The following is a 26,606-nucleotide window of genomic DNA, read 5'->3' as shown; positions in this document are numbered from 1 at the left end:
CTTCCAACCTGGTTGACTCTATGGTTGTATGCTCTATGAAGGCAATACTCTACAAAGTATGAACATACTACGAAGGCAATGTGAAGGCAACATTTCCCTTCTGTCAAGGCAAATAAACACATCCCTTTGACTGCCTGCATGTGCGTCATTTTCCTGGGCCTGGATTTAAGAACATTAAATAAATCCAGATGCTCTTGAGGGCTAAGTCATAGATACAAGGAAAGATAATGTTCCTGAGGAAAAAAAAATACCTCCAAGGGTTACACCAGGCTTTAGTTTTTAACATGACCATGATTCCATCACTCCGCGGTTGCCTAGACAGATCGCTAACGGTTTTGGTCATTAACACTGTTTTTGTCACTTTGTGAAACTGTTTGCAAATCTATATTTACATAATTGCTTCTCCAAACTGCAACAGAATCTGGCATGCATCGTGGAACAAGCTGTTTTTAGACCCACTCGTTGTCTAACCTCTCTGATTGTAGAGATACGCAAGGTTTTACCTTCGTCGTTTCAATTAGCTGGCCCGTGGTGTGCTGGGGTTTATTTTACAAGCTTGAAAACTTAGCTGCTGCTTCCTGGTAACCAATCATTAACTTTAGAACTGGCACACAGACTGCAAAGGATATTTCATTCTGAGCTGCAAAATAACATTCATCTGGATATTTTTCTGTTTTCAACCCTTGTTCACAGCAGTAAACCTCTGTGTGATGTCGATGGATCAAGCTAATACTTCTTCTCCCAGGCAATCAGTAATAGAACAAGGGGACACAGTCTCAAGTTGTGCCAGGGAAGGTCTAGGCTGGATGTGAGGAGGAAGTTGTTGGCAGAGAGAGTGATTGGCATTGGAATGGGCTGCCCAGGGAGGTGGTGGAGGCACCGTCCCTGGAGGTGTTCAAGCAAAGCCTGGCTGAGACACTTAGTGCCATGGTCTGGTTGAGTGGCTAGGGCTGGGTGCTAGGTTGGAGTGGATGATCTTGGAGGTCTCTTCCAACCTGGTTGATTCTATGATTCTATGATTATGATTCTATGATAGTATCTCAGTCTCTCACCAAACTGTATCACTCTTTCCACCATCAGTATCAGAATATACTCTAAGCCCTGTAGCAGTTTATTAAACTTTGCTTTCTGCTTCTTTCTGCAGCAGCTCACCATAGATGTGGCTTCACCTAAGGCAGTTTTTAAAGCATGGAAAGAAAAGCTCCATCTTTCCCGAGCAAAGCAAGATATTTACAGGTGTTCTTATGTGTTAAGAGCTCATCATCCCACCACCACCCCCCCCCTCACCCTGTCTTTGTCTAACCCTCCTGGCATGTCTGAAGTGACCACAGATTATCAGACCCTGTCTGTTCCACTGCTCCCACAGTGTGGATAATCATCTAGGGCGCAGCTGGAGCGCACAGCAGAGCAGAAGCCATCGGAGTAGTTGTCGCATTGCCATTAAACATCTTCTCCATCCCCAGCTGCAGGGGCCCCAGAGGAAAGGCCTTTGTGGGGGGGAAAGTTCCACATTTGTTTATTTGCTTAATGTGTTGGCTTACGTCAGGTGGCTGGAGAGGTTTCTCCTGCCATGGTCAGCCTGCTTACCGAAACCGGTCCCATGGCCAGCCATGATGCAGCTGCCTCAGAAAACTGCTTTAAAACAACAAACTGAGTAAATAATTATGGTTCAGTCTATATTACAGAGCAACTTCTCTTTATAGACTTATCATACCTCTGCTGTCCTTTTCTCTCTGGATTTACCTGGGATAGACAAGCAAGAAGGCCAAGGAGAGGTTCTTCTATTTTGAGGAGCGTGAATCATCAATTCGTGGAGCCTCTAATAAATGTACAGCAGGTTAAAAAAAAAATAAGATTTTTTAGCTTCCTCTTTGTAGTTGGTCACACTGAATTCCTGACTGCACCAACAGGTACACTTCACATGGAAAACTGGAGATGAAAAAAGAAAAGAAGCCACCGCAGGACCAAAAAGAAGGAACACGATTAGAAGGCATCCCTAAATGTGAATTATCACTAAAGCCTGCTGCCCACACACAGGTATTTAGAGGCACTTGAGGTTCCCTGCAGAGCCTTGCCTGGGCTCCATCTCTTGGTCCATGGCTTCCCCCTAGGCTTTGTGTCTTACCTCTCAGCCCCACTTGGATGTCTCAGACACCACAGGGCATCTATCTTTAGCCAGCTGAATCCCTAAGCCACAAACATTTGATATTCAGGTCCAGACTGTACACACCTAAATATACTTTCTAAATGTGAGTGTCTTCATGTCACCCAGGTGCCTGAACTTCTGTTACAGATGGTGAAGACTAGGCAATATACACAGAGGGATCTGGAGAGCTATTCTGCTCTCCCTAAAATAGAAACTCGTGCCTGGCCAGCTAGGCAGCCCTCCTGACTTGGCAGCTGGTGCTGGGTAGCTCATTTTCACTCAAGTGGCTTGACTTGTGCCTGGGAGGTCAATGTTTAGACCCTGGATTACAGAGTCTACAGCTAGGATGTTAGGAGGAAGTTGTTGGCAGAGAGAGTGATTGGCATTGGAATGGGCTGCCCAGGGAGGTGGTGGAGTCACCATCCCTGGAGGTGTTCAAGAAAAGAATGGATGAGGCACTTAGTGCCATGGTCTGGTTGAGTGGCTAGGGCTGGGTGCTAGGTTGGACTGGATGATCTTGTAGGTCTCTTCCAACCTGGTTGATTCTATGATTCTCTCCTCATTGATCCATTTCTCCTGTTTCACTTCTCTGGACTATGATGGACACACTGAAGATTTGTGACATGTCTTTCAAAAGACCCTAAAAGAGCTTTAAGCTGCAGCCATGCAATGGGCTAGCTATTTTCTTTCATGTGAATAGAGACATTTCAGTTCTTCCTAGGAAATACTGGCAACTATCTCAATTAAGTACTTTTCCTAGTCATACTCCCTCTCAGAGGCAGCAGAAGGTGAGAAGAGAAGGCTTTCAGAGGAAACAGGACTTGAGTATCCTCAGCAAAGTTTTACACAGTGTTTAAAAACATCTTTTTTACATTAAAAGAAAAATCTAAGCACCTCTGCAGATAATTTGCTGCCTGGTTTGAAGCAGTTTAACCTTAAGGTGTGGCAAGCTCTGGAAACTTTAGTGTGACTCACTAAGTAATAACCAGCTACAACATAAAACATCAGCCTACACACAATTTTCCAACCTCACTCTGCAAATCTTTCACTTGAAAAGGAAAATAAAACAATTATCTCCTTTAGTCTGTTTTTAATCTTTATGGCCAGAGAAGTAGTATACCTAAGGAATGTTGTTCTGTCTTAATAAACATATCCATGAGTTAAGTAAAATTGCAAGCATGTCCCTGAAGAGGCCATTTGAAAATCTGAAATGTCTTTCTTCCTCTGAAATTTATTTAGAATTTAGAATCAAGCAGGTTGGAAGAGACCTCCAAGATCATCCAGTCCAACCTAGCACCCAGCCCTAGCCACTCAACTAGAGCATGGCACTAAGTGCCTCATCTAGTCCTTCTCTGCCCTCATTCCAGCACCTCCACATCCCTCTTGCATTACAGTATCACAGTATCACCAAGGTTGGAAGAGACCTCACAGATCATCAAGTCCAACCCTTTACCACAGAGCTCAAGGCCAGACCATGGCACCAAGTGCCACGTCCAATCCTGCCTTGAACAGCTCCAGGGACGGCGACTCCACCACCTCCCCGGGCAGCCCATTCCAGTGTCCAATGACTCTCTCAGGGAAGAACTTTCTCCTCACCTCCAGCCTAAATTTCCTCTGGCATAGCTTGAGGCTGTGTCCTCTTGTTCTGGTGCTGGCCACCTGAGAGAAGAGACCAACCTCCTCCTGGCCACAACCTCCCCTCAGGTAGTTGTAGACAGCAATGAGGTCACCCCTGAGCCTCCTCTTCTCCAGGCTAACCAATCCCAGCTCCCTCAGCCTCTCCTCGTAGGGCTGTGCTCAAGGCCTCTCCCCAGCCTCGTTGCCCTTCTCTGGACACACTCAAGCATCTCAATGTCCCTCCTAAACTGGGGGGCCCAGAACTGAACACAGTACTCAAGGTGTGGTCTAAGTACTGTGCCCAAAACTGAACACAGGGCTTGAGCTGTGGCCTCAGCAAAGCCAAGTACAAGGGGGAAATCACCTCCCTACTCCTGCTAGCCACAGCATTTTTAATCCAAGCCAGGATGCCACAGTGCTGGCTCATATTCAGCTGCCTGTCCGTTACAGCCCCCAGATCCCTTTCTGCCAGGCAGCTCTCCAGCCACACTGCCCCAAGCCTGTAGTGTTGCTTGTGGTGGTTGTGACCCAAGTGCAGGACCTGGCACTTGGCCTGACTCATCCCATTAATGTTGGCTCATTGATTTAGCCTATCCAAGTCCCTCTGAAGAGCCTCTCTACCCTCACTCAAATCAGCACTGCCACCTAAGTTGGTGTCACCTGCAGACTCACTGCTGACACTCTCTATGCCTGAATCAAGGTCATCAATAAAGATATTAAAAAGAAGTGGTCCCAACACAGATCCCTGAGGAACACCACTGGTCCCCAGCTGCCAGCTGGGTTTAACTGCACTGGCTCCCACTCTCTGGGCCCTCCTGTCCAACCAGTGCTTTATCCAGGAGACAGTGTGTTCATCCAAGCCATGAGGATACAGCCTTCACTCCTGCATCTGCTCCAAATGGCTTTGGCAAGAAAGATAAGGGAGTTCAAAGGTAAGGGAAGGTGTACCTGCTGGGAAACACCTCCATGTCTGATGGAATGTCCTGGCTTGGCTCTGCCTGGATGCCACATGCCCACGAAAGCTGCTCTCTATCACTCCCCTCTTCAGCTGGAAAGGGAAGAAAAAAATCTACAAGTCTCACAGATTGGGATAAGGGCAGAGAGAGATCATTCACCAACTACCACCACAGGCAAATCAAACTTCACTTGGGGAAATGAGCTTCATTTATTAGCAATCAGATCAGAGGAGGATAAGGAGAAATAAAAATGAAAATTTAAACCACCTTTCTGCCATTCTTCTCTGTCTCAACTTCAATCTTTATTTTCTCTACCTCCACTCCCACAGTGGCACAAAGGGCTGAGGAATGGGGATTGTGGTCAGTTCATCACACATTGTCTCCACCACTCTTTGCTTCTCAGGGGGAGGACTCATCACACTTTTCCTCTGCTCCAGTGTGGGGTCCTCTCATGGGAGACAGTCCTCCACCAACTTCTCAAACCTGAGTCCTTCTGACACACTGCAATCCCTCATGAATTGCTCCAGCATCAGTCCTCTGCAGGGTCATACTTCCTGCCAGCAAACATTCCAACATAGACTCCTTTCTCCATGAGTCCTCAGGTCCTGCTAGGAGCCTGCTCTGGCAGGGGCTTCACAGAGGGTCAGCCTTTTACAGACATCAACATCCTCCAGCATGGGGCCCTCCAAGGACTCTCAGGCTGCGCCAGGGGAAATTTAGGCTGGAGGTGAGGAGAAAGTTCTTCACTGAGAGAGTCATTGGACACTGGAATGGGCTGCCCGGGGAGGTGGTGGAGTCGCCGTCCCTGGAGCTGTTCAAGGCAGGATTGGACGTGGCACTTGGTGCCATGGTCTGGCCTTGAGCTCTGTGGTAAAGGGTTGGACTTGATGATCTGTGAGGTCTCTTCCAACCCTGGTGATACTGTGATACTGTGGATATCTGTTCCACCACAAACCTCCATTGGCTGCAGTACAACAGCCTGGCTCAGCATGGTCTTCAACACAGCCTGCAGAGGAATCATTGCTTCAGCACCTGGATCACCTCATCACCCTCTTCACTGGCCCTGATGTCTGCAGAGTCATTTCCCTCACACATTCTCACTCCTCTCTTCCAGCTGCTGTTGCCCAGCACTTTCTCCCCCTTTCTTAAATATGATACCACAGAGATGCTATAGCTGTAGCTGAGGAGCTCTGCCTTGGCTAGCAACAAGTCCATCTTGGAGCTGGATGGCTCCATCAGACTGAGTAAGTTTCTGGCAGATTGTCACCCCTGTAGCTCCTCTGCTACCAAAACCTTGCCATGTAAAGCCAATACAGGACAAGAGAAATGATGAATGGATGGATAGGGCTGGGGGATAGGTTGGACGGGATGATCTTGGACCTCTCTTCCAACCTGGTTGATTCTATGATTCTATGTCTTCAAAACAAGAAACCTTTTGGCAGCACAGAAGCAACTCATCTTTCTGGAAACTAAGCTCTCAGAAATGGCTGTGAAGCTTCAGATTTGCTTTTCTCTATGACCTTGGCTACCACAAAATATACTTATTTTGAAAGTCTTTGGGACATACTCCAATTCTGCATCCCCTTTCCAGATCACAGTATCACACAGTATCACCAAGGTTGGAAGAGACCTCACAGATCATCAAGTCCAACCCTTTACCACAGAGCTCAAGGCCAGACCATGGCACCAAGTGCCACGTCCAATCCTGCCTTGAACAGCTCCAGGGACGGCGACTCCACCACCTCCCCGGGCAGCCCATTCCAGTGTCCAATGACTCTCTCAGTGAAGAACTTTCTCCTCACCTCCAGCCTAAATCTCCCCTGGCACAGCCTGAGGCTGTGTCCTCTTGTTCTGGTGCTGGCCACCTGAGAGAAGAGAGCAACCTCCTCCTGGCCACAACCTCCCCTCAGGTAGTTGCAGACAGGTGCCAGAAGGAATGCAGCCATTTCTAATTCTCACCATTTTATCTCTCCCCTTCTGTTATCCTATTCCAGAATTCAGATGAGGTTTGAGGAGGTGATTTCCTCTCAGGTAGGAGCCTCCCCTCTATCAGCCTCCTTGCCTGACAAGCATTTGATTCTTTTCTTGGATAGCTTCTCCTGCCAAATTGCACCAAATGGAAGGGATTAATCAGTGGTAGAAAGAATATATGCAGAGCTCTCCACAATGTTTAAGTTCTTTTAAAAAATAGAGATTTTTTGAGCCCAACATCAACTGCCTAATTTTGGTAGGAAGCATGAGGTTATTCCAAAGAGGAGAGGCAGCGAACCATGTACTTGTGGCATTCAGATTGGTGATATAATCATGTAACTCCAAAACAGGAACAGTTCACACTGCCAAAAGCTACAGAGTTATGTGTGAGCCAGATGATGGAGAGAGGTGTGCAGACAGAGCCGACTGACTGATCCCAGTCATTGCTCCAGGACATGCCAAGTGTATAGAATCATAGAATCACAGAATCAAGCAGGTTGGAAGAGACCTCCAAGATCATCCAGTCCAACCTAGCACCCAGCCCTAGCCACTCAACTAGACCATGGCACTGAGTGCCTCAGCCAGGCTTTGCTTCAATACCTCCAGGGACAGTGACTCCACCACCTCCCTGGGCAGCCCATTCCAATGCCAATCACTCTCTCTGACAACAACTTCCTCCTAACATCCAGCCTAGACCTCCCCTGCCACAACTTGAGACTGTGTCCCCTTGTTCTGTTGCTGATTGTCTGGGAGAAGAGGCCAACCCCCACCTGGCCACAACCTCCCTTCAGGTAGTTGTAGACAGCAATGAGGTCCCCCCTGAGCCTCCTCTTCTCCAGGCTAAACACCCCCAGCTCCCTCAGCCTCTCCTCATAGGCTTTGTGTTCCAGGCCCCTCACCAGCTTTGTTGCCCTTCTCTGGACACCTCCCAGCACCTCAACATCTCTCTTGAATTGAGGAGCCCAGAACTGGACACAGCACTCAACGTGTGGCCTGCCCAGTGCTGAGTCCAGGGGCAGAATAACCTCCCTTGTCCTACTGGCCACACTGCTCCTGATGCAGGCCAGGATGCCATTGGCTCTCTTGGCCACCTGGGCACACTGCTGCCTCATCTTCAGCCTACTCTCTATCATCACCCCCAGGTCCCTTTCCTCCTGGCTGCTCTCCAGCCACTCTGACCCCAGCCTGTAGCACTGCTTGGGGTTGTTGTGGCCAAAGTGCAGAACCCTGCCCTTGGCCTTGTTCAATCTCATCCCATTGGCCTCTGCCCACCCATCCAGCCTGGCCAGGTCCCTCTGCAGGGCTCTCCTACCTTCCAATAGATCCACAGCTGCTCCTAGATTGGTGCCATCTGCAAACTTACTGATGCTGGACTCAATCCCCTCGTCCAGATCATCAATAAAGATGTTGAACAGGACTGTGCCCAGCACTGATCCTTGGGGCACACCACTAGTAAGGTAAGATCCTGTTGGAACCCAGCACTTTCTGGGTAGAAGCCTAAAGACAAAGTTTGCCAGTGTACATAAGGACAAGTGTTAAATGCACTAAACTGTCCTGCTGATCCTTTTAGAGCCACAGCAAAAATCTCCAAGGCTTTTCCAGCTGAGTGTTAAAATCCCAAGTGAAATTGCATGGCTGATTTAACAAAATTGCCTGTGCATGTGTGAACCAGGTGACTGCATGTGTGGAAGCCCTAAACTAGCCCAGAGGCCACAAAAGCAGTCAGCCTCAGCCTGTAATTACTTTAACTACACAGGCACAGTCTGTGCAAGCTGTATTTTGGTATTTACTACATGAATCTTAAACGATACAAAGCAAAGCAGAAAGGGCAGAAAACACAGCAGTTTTCCAAGCCTGTGGAATGGTTCACAGATAAGTTTGGGGGATTGGGCCCCAAATGCAGGAAACAATATTCTGCTCTTGGGTTTCAATTTGAAAAAAAAAAACAAGAAGGAAAAAAAGCAATTCTAAATTTGTAGATGGCACAGAGTGCTTCACTCTGCAGCGCTGCACACAAATTCTGCTTCTGGCCATCCTGAACGCCTACAGCTCCAGAGACACTGCAATTACCCCAGCCCATGTGATGTAGCATGTGCTTTCCTCTGCCAAATGATAGGTGTCATAGTAGAATAGAATAGAATAAAGCAGGTTGGAAGAGACCTCCAAGATCATCCAGGCCAACCTAGCACCCAGCCCTAGCCACTCAACCAGACCATGGCACTAAGTGCCTCAGCCAGGCTTTGCTTGAAGACCCCCAAGGATGGTGCCTCCACCACCTCCCTGGGCAGCCCATTCCAATGCCAATCACTCTCTCTGTGAAGAACTTCTTCCTAACATCCAGCCTATACCTACCCTGGCGCAACTTGAGACTGTGTCCCCTTGTTCTACTGCTGGTTGCCTGGGAGAAGAGACCAACCCCCAGCTGGCTACAACCTCCCTTCAGGTAGTTGTAGACAGCAATGAGGTCCCCCCTGAGCCTCCTCTTCTCCAGGCTGCACACCCCCAGCTCCCTCAGCCTCTCCTCATAGGCTTTGTGTTCCAGGCCCCTCACCAGCTTTGTCACCCTTCTCTGGACAGGTTCCAGCACCTCAACATCTTTCTTGAATTGAGGGGCCCAGAACTGGACACAGCACTCAAGGTGTGGCCTGCCCAGTGCTGAGTCCAGGGGCAGAATAACCTCCCTTGTCCTACTGGCCACACTGTGTCTTTTCCATACAGCACTCCCCTGGCAGCATACTCCCCGTGCAATGAGGCTCAGACAGTACTCAGCAGGAGCATGGCTGAGCGATGCAATAGGAGAGCCTGGATAATTGGCATGCTTTGAATTTCCTAGACATACTGGGATGGTTTGGGTGTACCCCTCCCCCCCTCACTTTAGAAGTTACCCAGACTAGGCTCAGTCAGCTCTGAGAATATAAATGAAGCTATTTATTTACAGCTAGCACAATAGACAAGCAGATATTTACAGTAGATACAGTTATAGACAGAAATGGACAAGGTAAAAGGTAATGCAGAAACACAGTATCACAGTATTATTAGGATTGGAAGAGACCTCACAGATCATCAAGTCCAACCCTTTACCACAGAGCTCAAGGCCAGACCATGGCACCAAGTGCCACGTCCAGTCCTGCCTTGAACAGCTCCAGGGATGGTGACTCCACTCCCAGAAACCTGAGTCCCCAGGAGGGGCTCTCAACCACCCCTGCACCTTCCCCCTGCTCCTCTCAACCTTACCCCAGTCCTAAAGAAGAATAGAGGTTCAGCCAAGAGGTTATGAAGAGAAAGTGGGTTAGTCCCAATGGAAGGTGAGGTTAGGGAGATGCAGTTCAGTCAGCAGCCCAAGGCAGAGTGAGACAAAAAATGGTAAGAGTGTTATCTGATGTTTTCCTTTCTTCTCCAGCAAGACTGAGGGGAGCAGACATCACCATTGTTTTCCTTTCACAGCCTATGATCCAGTTCTTCTCACCAAAACATTCTACCCTGCTTCAAACTGGCACACATACCAAATATGAAACTTAGACAAACACCTACAAGGGTAAAGCTAAGTCATTCTGCACACATGTGCAAAACTACTACGTTTGCTAGGTATAAAAGCACCACAGAAACCAAACAGTCAGATAGAAAAGTATTAAATGCAAAAAGAAAAATGCAAAACCAGCCACCCAAGACTAAAGGCAAATGCTCAAGAGACTCAAATCTGTCATCAAAATGAGAAGTACTATGACAAAACAGGCTAAGCTCCAAAGATTTCACAGCAACTATCATAAGAAAGGAAAACAACTGCCCAGCATTATCCCTTTCTTGAGCCAAAGAAAATAGAGACAAATGCAACACACACTACAGCTACAAGAGGAATCATAGAATCAACCAAGTTGGAAGAGACCTCCAAGATCATCCAGTCTAATCTATCACCCAGCCCTAGCCACTCAACTAGACCAAGGCACTAAGTGCCTCAGCCAGGCTTTGCTTGAACACCTCCAGGGACGGTGACTCCACCACCTCCCTGGGCAGCCCATTCCAATGCCAATCACTCTCTCTGACAACAACTTCCTCCTAACATCCAGCCTAGACTTACCCCAGCACAACTTGAGACTGTGTCCCCTTGTTCTATTGCTGGTTGCCTGGCAGAAGAGACCAACCCCACCTGGCCACAACCTCCCTTCAGGTAGTTGTAGACAGCAATGAGGTCCCCCCTGAGCCTCCTCTTCTCCAGGCTAAACACCCCCAGCTCCCTCAGCCTCTCCTCATAGGCTTTGTGTTCCAGGCCCCTCACCAGCTTTGTTGCCCTTCTCTGGACACCTTCCAGCACCTCAACATCTCTCTTGAATTGAGGAGCCCAGAACTGGACACAGCACTCAAGGTGTGGCCTGAGCAGTGCTCAGTCCAGGGGCAGAATAACCTCCCTTGTCCTACTGGCCACACTGTTCCTGATGCAGGCCAGGATGCCATTGGCTCTCTTGGCCACCTGGGCACACTGCTGCCTCATCTTCAGCCTACTCTCTATCATCACCCCCAGGTCCCTTTCCTCCTGGCTGCTCTCCAGCCACTCTGTCCCCAGCCTGTAGCGCTGCTTGGGGTTGTTGTGGCCAAAGTGCAGACCCCTGCACAGATAATGCTCCATTTAGGCACATTTACACATCTGGCTCATGTCTAAGAATCTGCTTGGCTCTTTTCAAATATGCAGCCAAACCTCTTCATTAGTTTAAGCTGCAGCTGAAAAAGTAATGACCTCTGGGGAAAATGACAAAGAACTGACAGAAACTCAGATCATTCTTTTTTCACTTTCAAAACTCCAGCATGGTTTTTTGTGGGGTTTTTTGCTGTTTGTTTGTTTTTGGTGGTGGTGGTGGTAGCTATGGTTGGCTTTTCTAAATGGCATCTTTCTTCCAAAAGCTACAGAGAAACGTGTGGAGTTTTTGAGTGACTTAAAAGGGGGGGGTTAGTGTATAAAACATTAACACTGTCACATATGAAAGGTCTAAATTAATGCCTAGTTATTATTCATTTGTTCAAATGTTTGTATTTTGACCAGTAAGCAAAAAGAGAGGGAAAAAAAAAATCCAAGCCATCTTTGCCCAAGCTCCCTTTGGATGCACATTCGTGTTTCAACTGCTTGTTTTGAGAAGCTGTTCATAGATTTGGGCCAAGTGGCCTTGTGGCTCCTGGGTTCCTAGAAGTAAGAGATAACAAAACACTCCTAGATCACCCAGTTCATCTCACTGCTAATGTCAGACAGAAGAACAACAAAATAACAGCTCTTGCTGCCAGGAAGCTTGTCTTACCAGCTACCAGTGGCATTTTCTTCCATTGTTTCACTCCCTTGTGTATGCCTTGTGCAGGAGCTTGAGTTGTTCTCTCCTTCTCTGATATTCCACCTAGCCAGCAACATGTGGCTGTACAAAAAAGCCTGCCCTGTGCTGGGTGTCCTTTGCTGAAATAACACTACTGGTAACCTCAAGCAATCAAGAATCCATCAGGCAAGACTCTAGAATAATGGTAGCCTTAAAAACAAACCAAGAAGACAAAGTTTGCAATAGTTCTCCATTTGAGTTCTGCTTATTTGATCCTTTTGGCATACATCATTTGATTCATCTGCTTATTTGATCCTTTTAGGATGCATCTTTTGATTCATCTGCTTATTTGGACCTTTTGGGGTTCACCCTTTGATTCATCTGCTTATTTGGACCTTTTGGGGTTCACCCTTTGATTCATCTGCTTATTTGGTCCTTTTGGGGTTCATCATTTGATTAATCTGCTTATTTGATCCTTTTGGGGTTCACCCTTTGATTCATCTGCTTATTTGATCCCTTTGGGGTTCATCATTAGATTCATCTGCTTATTTGATCCTTTTGGGGTTCACCCTTTGATTCATCTGCTTATTTATCTTTTTGGGGTTCATCCTTTGATTCATCTGCTTATTTGATCCTTTTGGGGTTCATCATTAGATTCATCTGCTTATTTGATCTTTTTGGGGTTCATCCTTTGATTCATCTGCTTGTTTGGTCCTTTTGGGGTTCACCCTTTGATTCATCTGCTTATTTGATCCTTTTAGGATGCATCCTTTGATTCATCTCCTTATTTGATCCTTTTAGGATGCATCTTTTGATTCATCTGCTTATTTGATCTTTTTGGGGTTCACCCTTTGATTCATCTGCTTATTTGGTCCTTTTGGGGTTCACCCTTTGATTCATCTGCTTATTTGATCCTTTTAGGATGCATCCTTTGATTCATCTGCTTATTTGATCCTTTTGGGGTTCATCCTTTGATTCATCTCCTTATTTGATCCTTTTGGGAGTCATCATTTGATTCATCTCCTTATTTGATCCTTTTGGGAGTCATCATTTGAAATCTTTGTTTTCTCTGGAGCTGTTCAAGCAAAGCCTGGGTGAGGCACTTAGTGCCATGGTCTGTTTGAGTGGCTAGGGCTGGGTGCTATGGCTGGTGCTAGGTTGGACTGGATGATCTTGGAGGAGGTCTCTTCCAACCTGATTGATTCTATGATTCTAACTGATTTCCTGCATCTGGGAAAGGAGAGGGCAGGCAGCTGCAGAGCTGTTGTGGGAAGCACATTCCTTCTCCAAGCAGTTCTGGTTGTACTAAAACAGAGGAGTCACTTGAGCTTGTGCCTCCCTTATCTCTAGCTGCTGATCTCTAGACCCTAACCCACTACCTCCCATCTTTATTGAAGACTTCTGTTTCTCCTGGGAGCACAGGATGGAAACAACAATTGGAACCTCAGAAGCTGCCACACAGCAATTTTTTCTGGCAGCTTTGTTCACATGGGAGTTTTCCAAGAGCCTTTAACAGTCTCAGAGCCAAAAATACTCCCATGACTTTTTTTTTCCCTTCACTTTCATCCACAACAGTCAACAATTTCCATCGCTTTCAGTGTAGGGGGAAATCTGTCCAGAGACAGAGCACTGCCTGCTTTCCCAAAGCTGTGAAGGAGTAAGTGAAAGAGCTGTGTCTGAGGGGGGGTTACTCTCTCTGCTTTTTTCCCCTGAGATACCCCACTGTGCTGGTTAGGATGACACTTGGCCCTTTTCTATGTGTGTTCTCTACTGGGAGGAAAAAGCCAACAGAAAACCACATCTGGCTTCTAACTTGATGTCAACTGGGTGGCAGGGAAGAGGAACAGAGAAAGGATAGACAGATAGCTGGGCAATAAAGAGCTTAGTTTAGGGACATGGGGATCTGTGAAGCAAGAAGGCAGCTGGCACAGGAGAGGGAAGGCAGCTGGAACTCTGTCAAGAAGCAAATAGAGGGATTTGGTAGGGGCAGGACCAAGCAGCCACAGCAGCCAAGCAGTGACAGTGGAGTGGAAGAGCAATGCAGGAAGAAATGACAGATTTACAGTCTTAATTACTAGTCATGAACTACATCTTCTTTCCTAGAGAGCTGCTGGGATGGCTGGTCCTGCCTGGATGGGTTTCCCAAGCAGTGCCTAGGCAGGCAGAGCAACAGCAGGATGCCTTTCATAGAATCAATCAGGTTGGAAGAGACCTCCAAGATCATCCAGGCCAACCTAGCACCCAGCCCTAACCACTCAACCAGACCATGGCACTAAGTGCCTCATGCAGCCCTTTCTTGAACACCTCCAGGGATGGTGCCTCCACCACCTCCCTGGGCAGCCCATTCCAATGCCAATCACTCTCTCTGGGAACAACTTCCTCCTAACATTCAGCCTATGCTGTCAGCATCCCAGATTTTAAGGCTCTGAATGTCTGAAGGAGTTAGCAGTATAACCCCCAACAAGTTTGAGGAGGCCTAAATGACAACTTCAGTTTATTTAAAACACCTGCATGCCAGAAGAACCCTCAGATGTTCATAGAATCACTCAGGGTTGGAAGGGACCACAAGGATCACCTTGTTCCAAACCCCCTGCCATGGGCAGGGACACTCTACCCTAGATCAGGCTGGCCAGAGCCCCATCCAGCCTGGCCTTAAACACCTCCAGCTAGAAATGCTTTTTAACCAGGCAACATGGAGGTGCTTGGGGGGAAAGAGACATTTCCCTTCACAGGGCAAAAAAACTGACACTCAAACATTTAGAACCATGAGTTGTCATTTTGGGTGGAGACTAAGGGATGCTGTGGTTGAGAAAAGATCTGTTATAAAAGATAAATAGGGAATATCTGCCACAGTGAAGTGGCAAGGGTTGTGTTTTGATGAAGGGGGGGGGGAAAAAGCCTTCTTTCATAACCAAAAATAGAGCTTTAATAAAGTGTGTAGGATATAACTACTGTATTCACCCAGGAATTTCCTTCAGTCAGGAGAGTGACCACTGGGGCTCATGAAGTTATTTTTTCTACTCTTCTCCACCTTCTCTTAGAAGAGATTAACATCAACCTAAGAAATTGCACTTACTTGTATCAGAAGCCCTCACTCACATACCAAGATGTCAGAGCACATCAGAAAACCCTGAAGTGCAGAAAGCCACAAGTGGGCTACTGTGTGCTGTATTTTCACTCTGATGAATTAATAGGCAGTGGGTTGCTCACTATTGTCTTATTTAAAAGTGCTTCTTTAAATTACTGGCAGGAATTGCCTTGATTCCACTCTCAGCAGAACTTAGTGGTCAAGAATAGCATGGAGCATGAAGTTAAGCAGCAAACTACTTCTCAAGCAGCTCCAGTTCTTCCATTTGTCTGCAGATAAAGTAAGGATGTGTGATGTGAACAAAGACTTGGATTTTGCCCTTCCACTTCTGCTGTATCAAATATCAGCCCTTTGTGGCATTTGAAACCTTCTGAAGTTGGCATGGGGAGATGACTGAAAATGCTCTCAGCTAAGGTGGCAAGCTGTGGTTAGCTGCTGGTGTGCTCAAAGCCTTTAGAAATGATGAAGTGTGACTCATCAGTAGGTGGTGTGGGACTTGTCCTGTCCCTGGATCAGCAATTTGATGTATGTATTTTTAAAGTTAGGAATTGCTTAAGCAGTGCAAGGATGTTGAAGGGAAGATGCCATCTATGTCAGTGTGTCTTGTATCAGAATGCATTTCACAGTTCTGGCCAGAGAGAGTGATTGGCATTGGAAGGGGCTGCCCATTAAAGTTCCCCTCCAAAACTTAAAGTTCCCCTCCAAAACTTAAAGTTCCCCTCCAAAACTTTTAAAGTTCCCCTCCAAAACTTTTAAAGTTCCCCTCCAAAACTTAAAGTTCCCCTCCAAAACTTAAAGTTCCCCTCCAAAACTTAAAGTTCCCCTCCAAAACTTTTAAAGTTCCCCTCCAAAACTTCAAGTTCCCCTCCAAAACTTAAAGTTCCCCTCCAAAACTTTTAAAGTTCCCCTCCAAAACTTCAAGTTCCCCTCCAAAACTTAAAGTTCCCCTCCAAAACTTAAAGTTCCCCTCCAAAACTTAAAGTTCCCCTCCAAAACTTAAAGTTCCCCTCCAAAACTTAAAGTTCCCCTCCAAAACTTAAAGTTCCCCTCCAAAACTTAAAGTTCCCCTCCAAAACTTAAAGTTCCCCTCCAAAACTTAAAGTTCCCCTCCAAAACTTAAAGTTCCCCTCCAAAACTTAAAGTTCCCCTCCAAAACTTAAAGTTCCCCTCCAAAACTTAAAGTTCCCCTCCAAAACTTAAAGTTCCCCTCCAAAACTTAAAGTTCCCCTCCAAAACTTAAAGTTCCCCTCCAAAACTTAAAGTTCCCCTCCAAAACTTAAAGTTCCCCTCCAAAACTTAAAGTTCCCCTCCAAAACTTAAAGTTCCCCTCCAAAACTTAAAGTTCCCCTCCAAAACTTAAAGTTCCCCTCCAAAACTTAAAGTTCCCCTCCAAAACTTAAAGTTCCCCTCCAAAACTTAAAGTTCCCCTCCAAAACTTAAAGTTCCCCTCCAAAACTTAAAGTTCCCCTCCAAAACTTAAAGTTCCCCTCCAAAACTTAAAGTTCCCCTCCAAAACTTAAAGTTCCCCTCCAAAACTTAAAGTTCCCCTCCAAAACTTAAAGTTCCCCTCCAAAACTTAAAGTTCCCCTCCAAAACTTAAAGTTCCCCTCCAAAACTTAAAGTTCCCCTCCAAAACTTAAAGTTCCCCTCCAAAACTTAAAGTTCCCCTCCAAAACTTAAAGTTCCCCTCCAAAACTTAAAGTTCCCCTCCAAAACTTAAAGTTCCCCTCCAAAACTTAAAGTTCCCCTCCAAAACTTAAAGTTCCCCTCCAAAACTTAAAGTTCCCCTCCAAAACTTAAAGTTCCCCTCCAAAACTTAAAGTTCCCCTCCAAAACTTAAAGTTCCCCTCCAAAACTTAAAGTTCCCCTCCAAAACTTAAAGTTCCCCTCCAAAACTTAAAGTTCCCCTCCAAAACTTAAAGTTCCCCTCCAAAACTTAAAGTTCCCCTCCAAAACTTAAAGTTCCCCTCCAAAACTTAAAGTTCCCCTCCAAAACTTAAAGTTCCCCTCCAAAACTTAAAGTTCCCCTCCAAAACTTAAAGTTCCCCTCCAAAACTTAAAGTTCCCCTCCAAAACTTAAAGTTCCCCTCCAAAACTTAAAGTTCCCCTCCAAAACTTAAAGTTCCCCTCCAAAACTTAAAGTTCCCCTCCAAAACTTAAAGTTCCCCTCCAAAACTTAAAGTTCCCCTCCAAAACTTAAAGTTCCCCTCCAAAACTTAAAGTTCCCCTCCAAAACTTAAAGTTCCCCTCCAAAACTTAAAGTTCCCCTCCAAAACTTAAAGTTCCCCTCCAAAACTTAAAGTTCCCCTCCAAAACTTAAAGTTCCCCTCCAAAACTTAAAGTTCCCCTCCAAAACTTAAAGTTCCCCTCCAAAACTTAAAGTTCCCCTCCAAAACTTAAAGTTCCCCTCCAAAACTTAAAGTTCCCCTCCAAAACTTAAAGTTCCCCTCCAAAACTTAAAGTTCCCCTCCAAAACTTAAAGTTCCCCTCCAAAACTTAAAGTTCCCCTCCAAAACTTAAAGTTCCCCTCCAAAACTTAAAGTTCCCCTCCAAAACTTAAAGTTCCCCTCCAAAACTTAAAGTTCCCCTCCAAAACTTAAAGTTCCCCTCCAAAACTTAAAGTTCCCCTCCAAAACTTAAAGTTCCCCTCCAAAACTTAAAGTTCCCCTCCAAAACTTAAAGTTCCCCTCCAAAACTTAAAGTTCCCCTCCAAAACTTAAAGTTCCCCTCCAAAACTTAAAGTTCCCCTCCAAAACTTAAAGTTCCCCTCCAAAACTTAAAGTTCCCCTCCAAAACTTAAAGTTCCCCTCCAAAACTTAAAGTTCCCCTCCAAAACTTAAAGTTCCCCTCCAAAACTTAAAGTTCCCCTCCAAAACTTAAAGTTCCCCTCCAAAACTTAAAGTTCCCCTCCAAAACTTAAAGTTCCCCTCCAAAACTTAAAGTTCCCCTCCAAAACTTAAAGTTCCCCTCCAAAACTTAAAGTTCCCCTCCAAAACTTAAAGTTCCCCTCCAAAACTTAAAGTTCCCCTCCAAAACTTAAAGTTCCCCTCCAAAACTTAAAGTTCCCCTCCAAAACTTAAAGTTCCCCTCCAAAACTTAAAGTTCCCCTCCAAAACTTAAAGTTCCCCTCCAAAACTTAAAGTTCCCCTCCAAAACTTAAAGTTCCCCTCCAAAACTTAAAGTTCCCCTCCAAAACTTAAAGTTCCCCTCCAAAACTTAAAGTTCCCCTCCAAAACTTAAAGTTCCCCTCCAAAACTTAAAGTTCCCCTCCAAAACTTAAAGTTCCCCTCCAAAACTTAAAGTTCCCCTCCAAAACTTAAAGTTCCCCTCCAAAACTTAAAGTTCCCCTCCAAAACTTAAAGTTCCCCTCCAAAACTTAAAGTTCCCCTCCAAAACTTAAAGTTCCCCTCCAAAACTTAAAGTTCCCCTCCAAAACTTAAAGTTCCCCTCCAAAACTTAAAGTTCCCCTCCAAAACTTAAAGTTCCCCTCCAAAACTTAAAGTTCCCCTCCAAAACTTAAAGTTCCCCTCCAAAACTTAAAGTTCCCCTCCAAAACTTAAAGTTCCCCTCCAAAACTTAAAGTTCCCTCCAAAACTTTTAAAGTTCCCCTCCAAAACTTAAAGTTCCCCTCCAAAACTTAAAGTTCCCCTCCAAAACTTAAAGTTCCCCTCCAAAACTTAAAGTTCCCCTCCAAAACTTAAAGTTCCCCTCCAAAACTTAAAGTTCCCCTCCAAAACTTAAAGTTCCCCTCCAAAACTTAAAGTTCCCCTCCAAAACTTAAAGTTCCCCTCCAAAACTTAAAGTTCCCCTCCAAAACTTAAAGTTCCCCTCCAAAACTTAAAGTTCCCCTCCAAAACTTAAAGTTCCCCTCCAAAACTTAAAGTTCCCCTCCAAAACTTAAAGTTCCCCTCCAAAACTTAAAGTTCCCCTCCAAAACTTAAAGTTCCCCTCCAAAACTTAAAGTTCCCCTCCAAAACTTAAAGTTCCCCTCCAAAACTTAAAGTTCCCCTCCAAAACTTAAAGTTCCCCTCCAAAACTTAAAGTTCCCCTCCAAAACTTAAAGTTCCCCTCCAAAACTTAAAGTTCCCCTCCAAAACTTAAAGTTCCCCTCCAAAACTTAAAGTTCCCCTCCAAAACTTAAAGTTCCCCTCCAAAACTTAAAGTTCCCCTCCAAAACTTAAAGTTCCCCTCCAAAACTTAAAGTTCCCCTCCAAAACTTAAAGTTCCCCTCCAAAACTTAAAGTTCCCCTCCAAAACTTAAAGTTCCCCTCCAAAACTTAAAGTTCCCCTCCAAAACTTAAAGTTCCCCTCCAAAACTTAAAGTTCCCCTCCAAAACTTAAAGTTCCCCTCCAAAACTTAAAGTTCCCCTCCAAAACTTAAAGTTCCCCTCCTCCAAAACTTAAAGTTCCCCTCCAAAACTTAAAGTTCCCCTCCAAAACTTAAAGTTCCCCTCCAAAACTTAAAGTTCCCCTCCAAAACTTAAAGTTCCCCTCCAAAACTTAAAGTTCCCCTCCAAAACTTAAAGTTCCCCTCCAAAACTTAAAGTTCCCCTCCAAAACTTAAAGTTCCCCTCCAAAACTTAAAGTTCCCCTCCAAAACTTAAAGTTCCCCTCCAAAACTTAAAGTTCCCCTCCAAAACTTAAAGTTCCCCTCCAAAACTTAAAGTTCCCCTCCAAAACTTAAAGTTCCCCTCCAAAACTTAAAGTTCCCCTCCAAAACTTAAAGTTCCCCTCCAAAACTTAAAGTTCCCCTCCAAAACTTAAAGTTCCCCTCCAAAACTTAAAGTTCCCCTCCAAAACTTAAAGTTCCCCTCCAAAACTTAAAGTTCCCCTCCAAAACTTAAAGTTCCCCTCCAAAACTTAAAGTTCCCCTCCAAAACTTAAAGTTCCCCTCCAAAACTTTAAGTTCCCCTCCAAAACTTAAAGTTCCCCTCCAAAACTTAAAGTTCCCCTCCAAAACTTGAAGTTCCCCTCCAAAACTTAAAGTTCCCCTCCAAAACTTAAAGTTCCCCTCCAAAACTTAAAGTTCCCCTCCAAAACTTTAAAGTTCCCCTCCAAAACTTGAAGTTCCCCTCCAAAACTTAAAGTTCCCCTCCAAAACTTTAAGTTCCCCTCCAAAACTTGAAGTTCCCCTCCAAAACTTAAAGTTCCCCTCCAAAACTTGAAGTTCCCCTCCAAAACTTAAAGTTCCCCTCCAAAACTTGAAGTTCCCCTCCAAAACTTTAAAGTTCCCCTCCAAAACTTAAAGTTCCCCTCCAAAACTTAAAGTTCCCCTCCAAAACTTAAAGTTCCCCTCCAAAACTTAAAGTTCCCCTCCAAAACTTAAAGTTCCCCTCCAAAACTTAAAGTTCCCCTCCAAAACTTGAAGTTCCCCTCCAAAACTTAAAGTTCCCTCCAAAACTTTAAAGTTCCCCTCCAAAACTTAAAGTTCCCCTCCAAAACTTAAAGTTCCCCTCCAAAACTTTTAAAGTTCCCCTCCAAAACTTTAAAAGTTCCCCTCCAAAACTTAAAGTTCCCCTCCAAAACTTTAAAGTTCCCCTCCAAAACTTTAAAGTTCCCCTCCAAAACTTAAAGTTCCCCTCCAAAACTTTAAGTTCCCCTCCAAAACTTAAAGTTCCCCTCCAAAACTTAAAGTTCCCCTCCAAAACTTGAAGTTCCCCTCCAAAACTTGAAGTTCCCCTCCAAAACTTAAAGTTCCCCTCCAAAACTTAAAGTTCCCCTCCAAAACTTAAAGTTCCCCTCCAAAACTTAAAGTTCCCCTCCAAAACTTAAAGTTCCCCTCCAAAACTTAGAGTTCCCCTCCAAAATTTTGAAGTTCCCCTCCAAAACTTTTGAAGTTCCCCTCCAAAACTTTTGAAGTTCCCCTCCAAAACTTTGAAGTTCCCCTCCAAAACTTAAAGTTCCCCTCCAAAACTTGAAGTTCCCCTCCAAAACTTAAAGTTCCCCTCCAAAACTTAAAGTTCCCCTCCAAATCTTAAAGTTCCCCTCCAAAACTTAAAGTTCCCCTCCAAAACTTAAAGTTCCCCTCCAAAACTTAAAGTTCCCCTCCAAAACTTGAAGTTCCCCTCCAAAACTTGAAGTTCCCCTCCAAAACTTGAAGTTCCCCTCCAAAACTTGAAGTTCCCCTCCAAATCTTAAAGTTCCCCTCCAAAACTTAAAGTTCCCCTCCAAAACTTAAAGTTCCCCTCCAAAACTTAAAGTTCCCCTCCAAAACTTGAAGTTCCCCTCCAAATCTTGAAGTTCCCCTCCAAAACTTAAAGTTCCCCTCCAAAACTTAAAGTTCCCCTCCAAAACTTAAAGTTCCCCTCCAAAACTTAAAGTTCCCCTCCAAAACTTAAAGTTCCCCTCCAAAACTTGAAGTTCCCCTCCAAAACTTGAAGTTCCCCTCCAAAACTTAAAGTTCCCCTCCAAAACTTAAAGTTCCCCTCCAAATCTTAAAGTTCCCCTCCAAAACTTAAAGTTCCCCTCCAAAACTTAAAGTTCCCCTCCAAATCTTAAAGTTCCCCTCCAAAACTTAAAGTTCCCCTCCAAATCTTAAAGTTCCCCTCCAAAACTTAAAGTTCCCCTCCAAAACTTAAAGTTCCCCTCCAAAACTTAAAGTTCCCCTCCAAAACTTAAAGTTCCCCTCCAAAACTTAAAGTTCCCCTCCAAAACTTAAAGTTCCCCTCCAAAACTTAAAGTTCCCCTCCAAAACTTAAAGTTCCCCTCCAAAACTTAAAGTTCCCCTCCAAAACTTAAAGTTCCCCTCCAAAACTTAAAGTTCCCCTCCAAAACTTAAAGTTCCCCTCCAAAACTTAAAGTTCCCCTCCAAAACTTAAAGTTCCCCTCCAAAACTTAAAGTTCCCCTCCAAAACTTAAAGTTCCCCTCCAAAACTTAAAGTTCCCCTCCAAAACTTAAAGTTCCCCTCCAAAACTTAAAGTTCCCCTCCAAAACTTAAAGTTCCCCTCCAAAACTTAAAGTTCCCCTCCAAAACTTAAAGTTCCCCTCCAAAACTTAAAGTTCCCCTCCAAAACTTAAAGTTCCCCTCCAAAACTTAAAGTTCCCCTCCAAAACTTAAAGTTCCCCTCCAAAACTTAAAGTTCCCCTCCAAAACTTAAAGTTCCCCTCCAAAACTTAAAGTTCCCCTCCAAAACTTGAAGTTCCCCTCCAAAACTTTGAAGTTCCCCTCCAAAACTTAAAGTTCCCCTCCAAAACTTAAAGTTCCCCTCCAAAACTTGAAGTTCCCCTCCAAAACTTAAAGTTCCCCTCCAAAACTTGAAGTTCCCCTCCAAAACTTAAAGTTCCCCTCCAAAACTTAAAGTTCCCCTCCAAAACTTTAAAGTTCCCCTCCAAAACTTGAAGTTCCCCTCCAAAACTTGAAGTTCCCCTCCAAAACTTAAAGTTCCCCTCCAAAACTTAAAGTTCCCCTCCAAAACTTAAAGTTCCCCTCCAAAACTTAAAGTTCCCCTCCAAAACTTAAAGTTCCCCTCCAAAACTTAAAGTTCCCCTCCAAAACTTAAAGTTCCCCTCCAAAACTTAAAGTTCCCCTCCAAAACTTAAAGTTCCCCTCCAAAACTTAAAGTTCCCCTCCAAAACTTAAAGTTCCCCTCCAAAACTTAAAGTTCCCCTCCAAAACTTAAAGTTCCCCTCCAAAACTTAAAGTTCCCCTCCAAAACTTAAAGTTCCCCTCCAAAACTTAAAGTTCCCCTCCAAAACTTAAAGTTCCCCTCCAAAACTTAAAGTTCCCCTCCAAAACTTAAAGTTCCCCTCCAAAACTTAAAGTTCCCCTCCAAAACTTAAAGTTCCCCTCCAAAACTTAAAGTTCCCCTCCAAAACTTAAAGTTCCCCTCCAAAACTTAAAGTTCCCCTCCAAAACTTAAAGTTCCCCTCCAAAACTTAAAGTTCCCCTCCAAAACTTAAAGTTCCCCTCCAAAACTTAAAGTTCCCCTCCAAAACTTAAAGTTCCCCTCCAAAACTTAAAGTTCCCCTCCAAAACTTAAAGTTCCCCTCCAAAACTTAAAGTTCCCCTCCAAAACTTGAAGTTCCCCTCCAAAACTTAAAGTTCCCCTCCAAAACTTAAAGTTCCCCTCCAAAACTTAAAGTTCCCCTCCAAAACTTTAAAGTTCCCCTCCAAAACTTAAAGTTCCCCTCCAAAACTTGAAGTTCCCCTCCAAAACTTGAAGTTCCCCTCCAAAACTTGAAGTTCCCCTCCAAAACTTAAAGTTCCCCTCCAAAACTTTAAAGTTCCCCTCCAAAACTTAAAGTTCCCCTCCAAAACTTAAAGTTCCCCTCCAAAACTTAAAGTTCCCCTCCAAAACTTGAAGTTCCCCTCCAAAACTTAAAGTTCCCCTCCAAATCTTAAAGTTCCCCTCCAAAACTTAAAGTTCCCCTCCAAAACTTAAAGTTCCCCTCCAAAACTTAAAGTTCCCCTCCAAAACTTAAAGTTCCCCTCCAAAACTTAAAGTTCCCCTCCAAAACTTAAAGTTCCCCTCCAAAACTTAAAGTTCCCCTCCAAAACTTGAAGTTCCCCTCCAAAACTTGAAGTTCCCCTCCAAAACTTGAAGTTCCCCTCCAAAACTTAAAGTTCCCTCCAAAACTTTAAAGTTCCCCTCCAAAACTTAAAGTTCCCCTCCAAAACTTTAAGTTCCCCTCCAAAACTTGAAGTTCCCCTCCAAAACTTGAAGTTCCCCTCCAAAACTTAAAGTTCCCCTCCAAAACTTGAAGTTCCCCTCCAAAACTTGAAGTTCCCCTCCAAAACTTAAAGTTCCCCTCCAAAACTTAAAGTTCCCCTCCAAATCTTAAAGTTCCCCTCCAAAACTTAAAGTTCCCCTCCAAAACTTAAAGTTCCCCTCCAAAACTTGAAGTTCCCCTCCAAAACTTAAAGTTCCCCTCCAAAACTTAAAGTTCCCCTCCAAAACTTAAAGTTCCCCTCCAAAACTTAAAGTTCCCCTCCAAAACTTAAAGTTCCCCTCCAAAACTTTTAAAGTTCCCCTCCAAAATTTTGAAGTTCCCCTCCAAAATTTTGATGTTCCCCTCCAAAATTTTGAAGTTCCCCTCCAAAACTTTGAAGTTCCCCTCCAAAACATAAAGTTCCCCTCCAAAACTTAAAGTTCCCCTCCAAAACTTAAAGTTCCCCTCCAAAACTTAAAGTTCCCCTCCAAAACTTAAAGTTCCCCTCCAAAACTTAAAGTTCCCCTCCAAAACTTTGAAGTTCCCCTCCAAAACTTAAAGTTCCCCTCCAAAACTTAAAGTTCCCCTCCAAAAGTTTGAAGTTCCCCTCCAAAAGTTTGAAGTTCCCCTCCAAAACTTAAAGTTCCCCTCCAAAACTTAAAGTTCCCCTCCAAAACTTAAAGTTCCCCTCCAAAACTTTTGAAGTTCCCCTCCAAAACTTTTGAAGTTCCCCTCCAAAACTTTTGAAGTTCCCCTCCAAAACTTTTGAAGTTCCCCTCCAAAACTTTTGAAGTTCCCCTCCAAAACTTTTGAAGTTCCCCTCCAAAACTTTTAAGTTCCCCTCCAAAACTTAAAGTTCCCCTCCAAAACTTAAAGTTCCCCTCCAAAACTTAAAGTTCCCCTCCAAAACTTAAAGTTCCCCTCCAAAACTTAAAGTTCCCCTCCAAAACTTAAAGTTCCCCTCCAAAACTTCAAGTTCCCCTCCAAAACATCAAGTTCCCCTCCAAAACTTCAAGTTCCCCTCCAAAACTTAAAGTTCCCCTCCAAAACTTCAAGTTCCCCTCCAAAACTTCAAGTTCCCCTCCAAAACATCAAGTTCCCCTCCAAAACTTCAAGTTCCCCTCCAAAACTTCAAGTTCCCCTCCAAAACTTCAAGTTCCCCTCCAAAACTTAAAGTTCCCCTCCAAAACTTCAAGTTCCCCTCCAAAACTTAAAGTTCCCCTCCAAAACTTAAAGTTCCCCTCCAAAACTTAAAGTTCCCCTCCAAAACTTAAAGTTCCCCTCCAAAACTTAAAGTTCCCCTCCAAAACTTAAAGTTCCCCTCCAAAACTTAAAGTTCCCCTCCAAAACTTAAAGTTCCCCTCCAAAACTTAAAGTTCCCCTCCAAAACTTAAAGTTCCCCTCCAAAACTTAAAGTTCCCCTCCAAAACTTAAAGTTCCCCTCCAAAACTTAAAGTTCCCCTCCAAAACTTAAAGTTCCCCTCCAAAACTTAAAGTTCCCCTCCAAAACTTAAAGTTCCCCTCCAAAACTTAAAGTTCCCCTCCAAAACTTAAAGTTCCCCTCCAAAACTTAAAGTTCCCCTCCAAAACTTAAAGTTCCCCTCCAAAACTTAAAGTTCCCCTCCAAAACTTAAAGTTCCCCTCCAAAACTTAAAGTTCCCCTCCAAAACTTAAAGTTCCCCTCCAAAACTTAAAGTTCCCCTCCAAAACTTAAAGTTCCCCTCCAAAACTTAAAGTTCCCCTCCAAAACTTAAAGTTCCCCTCCAAAACTTAAAGTTCCCCTCCAAAACTTAAAGTTCCCCTCCAAAACTTCAAGTTCCCCTCCAAAACTTAAAGTTCCCCTCCAAAACTTAAAGTTCCCCTCCAAAACTTAAAGTTCCCCTCCAAAACTTAAAGTTCCCCTCCAAAACTTAAAGTTCCCCTCCAAAACTTCAAGTTCCCCTCCAAAACTTAAAGTTCCCCTCCAAATCTTAAAGTTCCCCTCCAAATCTTAAAGTTCCCCTCCAAATCTTAAAGTTCCCCTCCAAAACTTAAAGTTCCCCTCCAAAACTTAAAGTTCCCCTCCAAAACTTAAAGTTCCCCTCCAAATCTTGAAGTTCCCCTCCAAAACTTAAAGTTCCCCTCCAAAACTTAAAGTTCCCCTCCAAAACTTAAAGTTCCCCTCCAAAACTTAAAGTTCCCCTCCAAAACTTAAAGTTCCCCTCCAAAACTTAAAGTTCCCCTCCAAAACTTGAAGTTCCCCTCCAAAACTTGAAGTTCCCCTCCAAAACTTGAAGTTCCCCTCCAAAACTTAAAGTTCCCCTCCAAAACTTTAAAGTTCCCCTCCAAAACTTAAAGTTCCCCTCCAAAACTTTAAGTTCCCCTCCAAAACTTGAAGTTCCCCTCCAAAACTTGAAGTTCCCCTCCAAAACTTAAAGTTCCCCTCCAAAACTTAAAGTTCCCCTCCAAAACTTAAAGTTCCCCTCCAAAACTTAAAGTTCCCCTCCAAAACTTAAAGTTCCCCTCCAAAACTTAAAGTTCCCCTCCAAAACTTAAAGTTCCCCTCCAAAACTTAAAGTTCCCCTCCAAAACTTAAAGTTCCCCTCCAAAACTTAAAGTTCCCCTCCAAAACTTAAAGTTCCCCTCCAAAACTTAAAGTTCCCCTCCAAAACTTAAAGTTCCCCTCCAAAACTTAAAGTTCCCCTCCAAAACTTAAAGTTCCCCTCCAAAACTTAAAGTTCCCCTCCAAAACTTAAAGTTCCCCTCCAAAACTTTGAAGTTCCCCTCCAAAACTTAAAGTTCCCCTCCAAAACTTAAAGTTCCCCTCCAAAACTTAAAGTTCCCCTCCAAAACTTGAAGTTCCCCTCCAAAACTTGAAGTTCCCCTCCAAAACTTGAAGTTCCCCTCC

General features: G+C 44.4%; 1 long non-coding RNA gene across 1 annotated transcript in view; it reads right to left on the bottom strand.

The window, feature by feature from the left end:
* Positions 1–1,807: 1,807 nt before the first annotated feature.
* LOC135173970 (uncharacterized) overlaps positions 1,808–26,606 on the bottom strand; it is a 40,276-nt gene continuing 15,477 nt past the window's right edge. Inside the window, exons 2-3 of the long non-coding RNA XR_010301619.1 lie at positions 4,712–4,811; positions 1,808–1,929 (exon numbers count right to left, since the gene is read on the bottom strand). This is a non-coding gene — a long non-coding RNA (uncharacterized LOC135173970). The remainder of the gene's footprint in view (positions 1,930–4,711; positions 4,812–26,606) is intronic.

The sequence above is a fragment of the Pogoniulus pusillus genome, chromosome 3, assembly GCF_015220805.1.
Source record: "Pogoniulus pusillus isolate bPogPus1 chromosome 3, bPogPus1.pri, whole genome shotgun sequence".
NCBI classification, from domain to species: domain Eukaryota; kingdom Metazoa; phylum Chordata; class Aves; order Piciformes; family Lybiidae; genus Pogoniulus; species Pogoniulus pusillus.
Note: the sequence above shows the minus strand (reverse complement) of the source record. Positions and strands in the feature narration are given on the sequence as shown.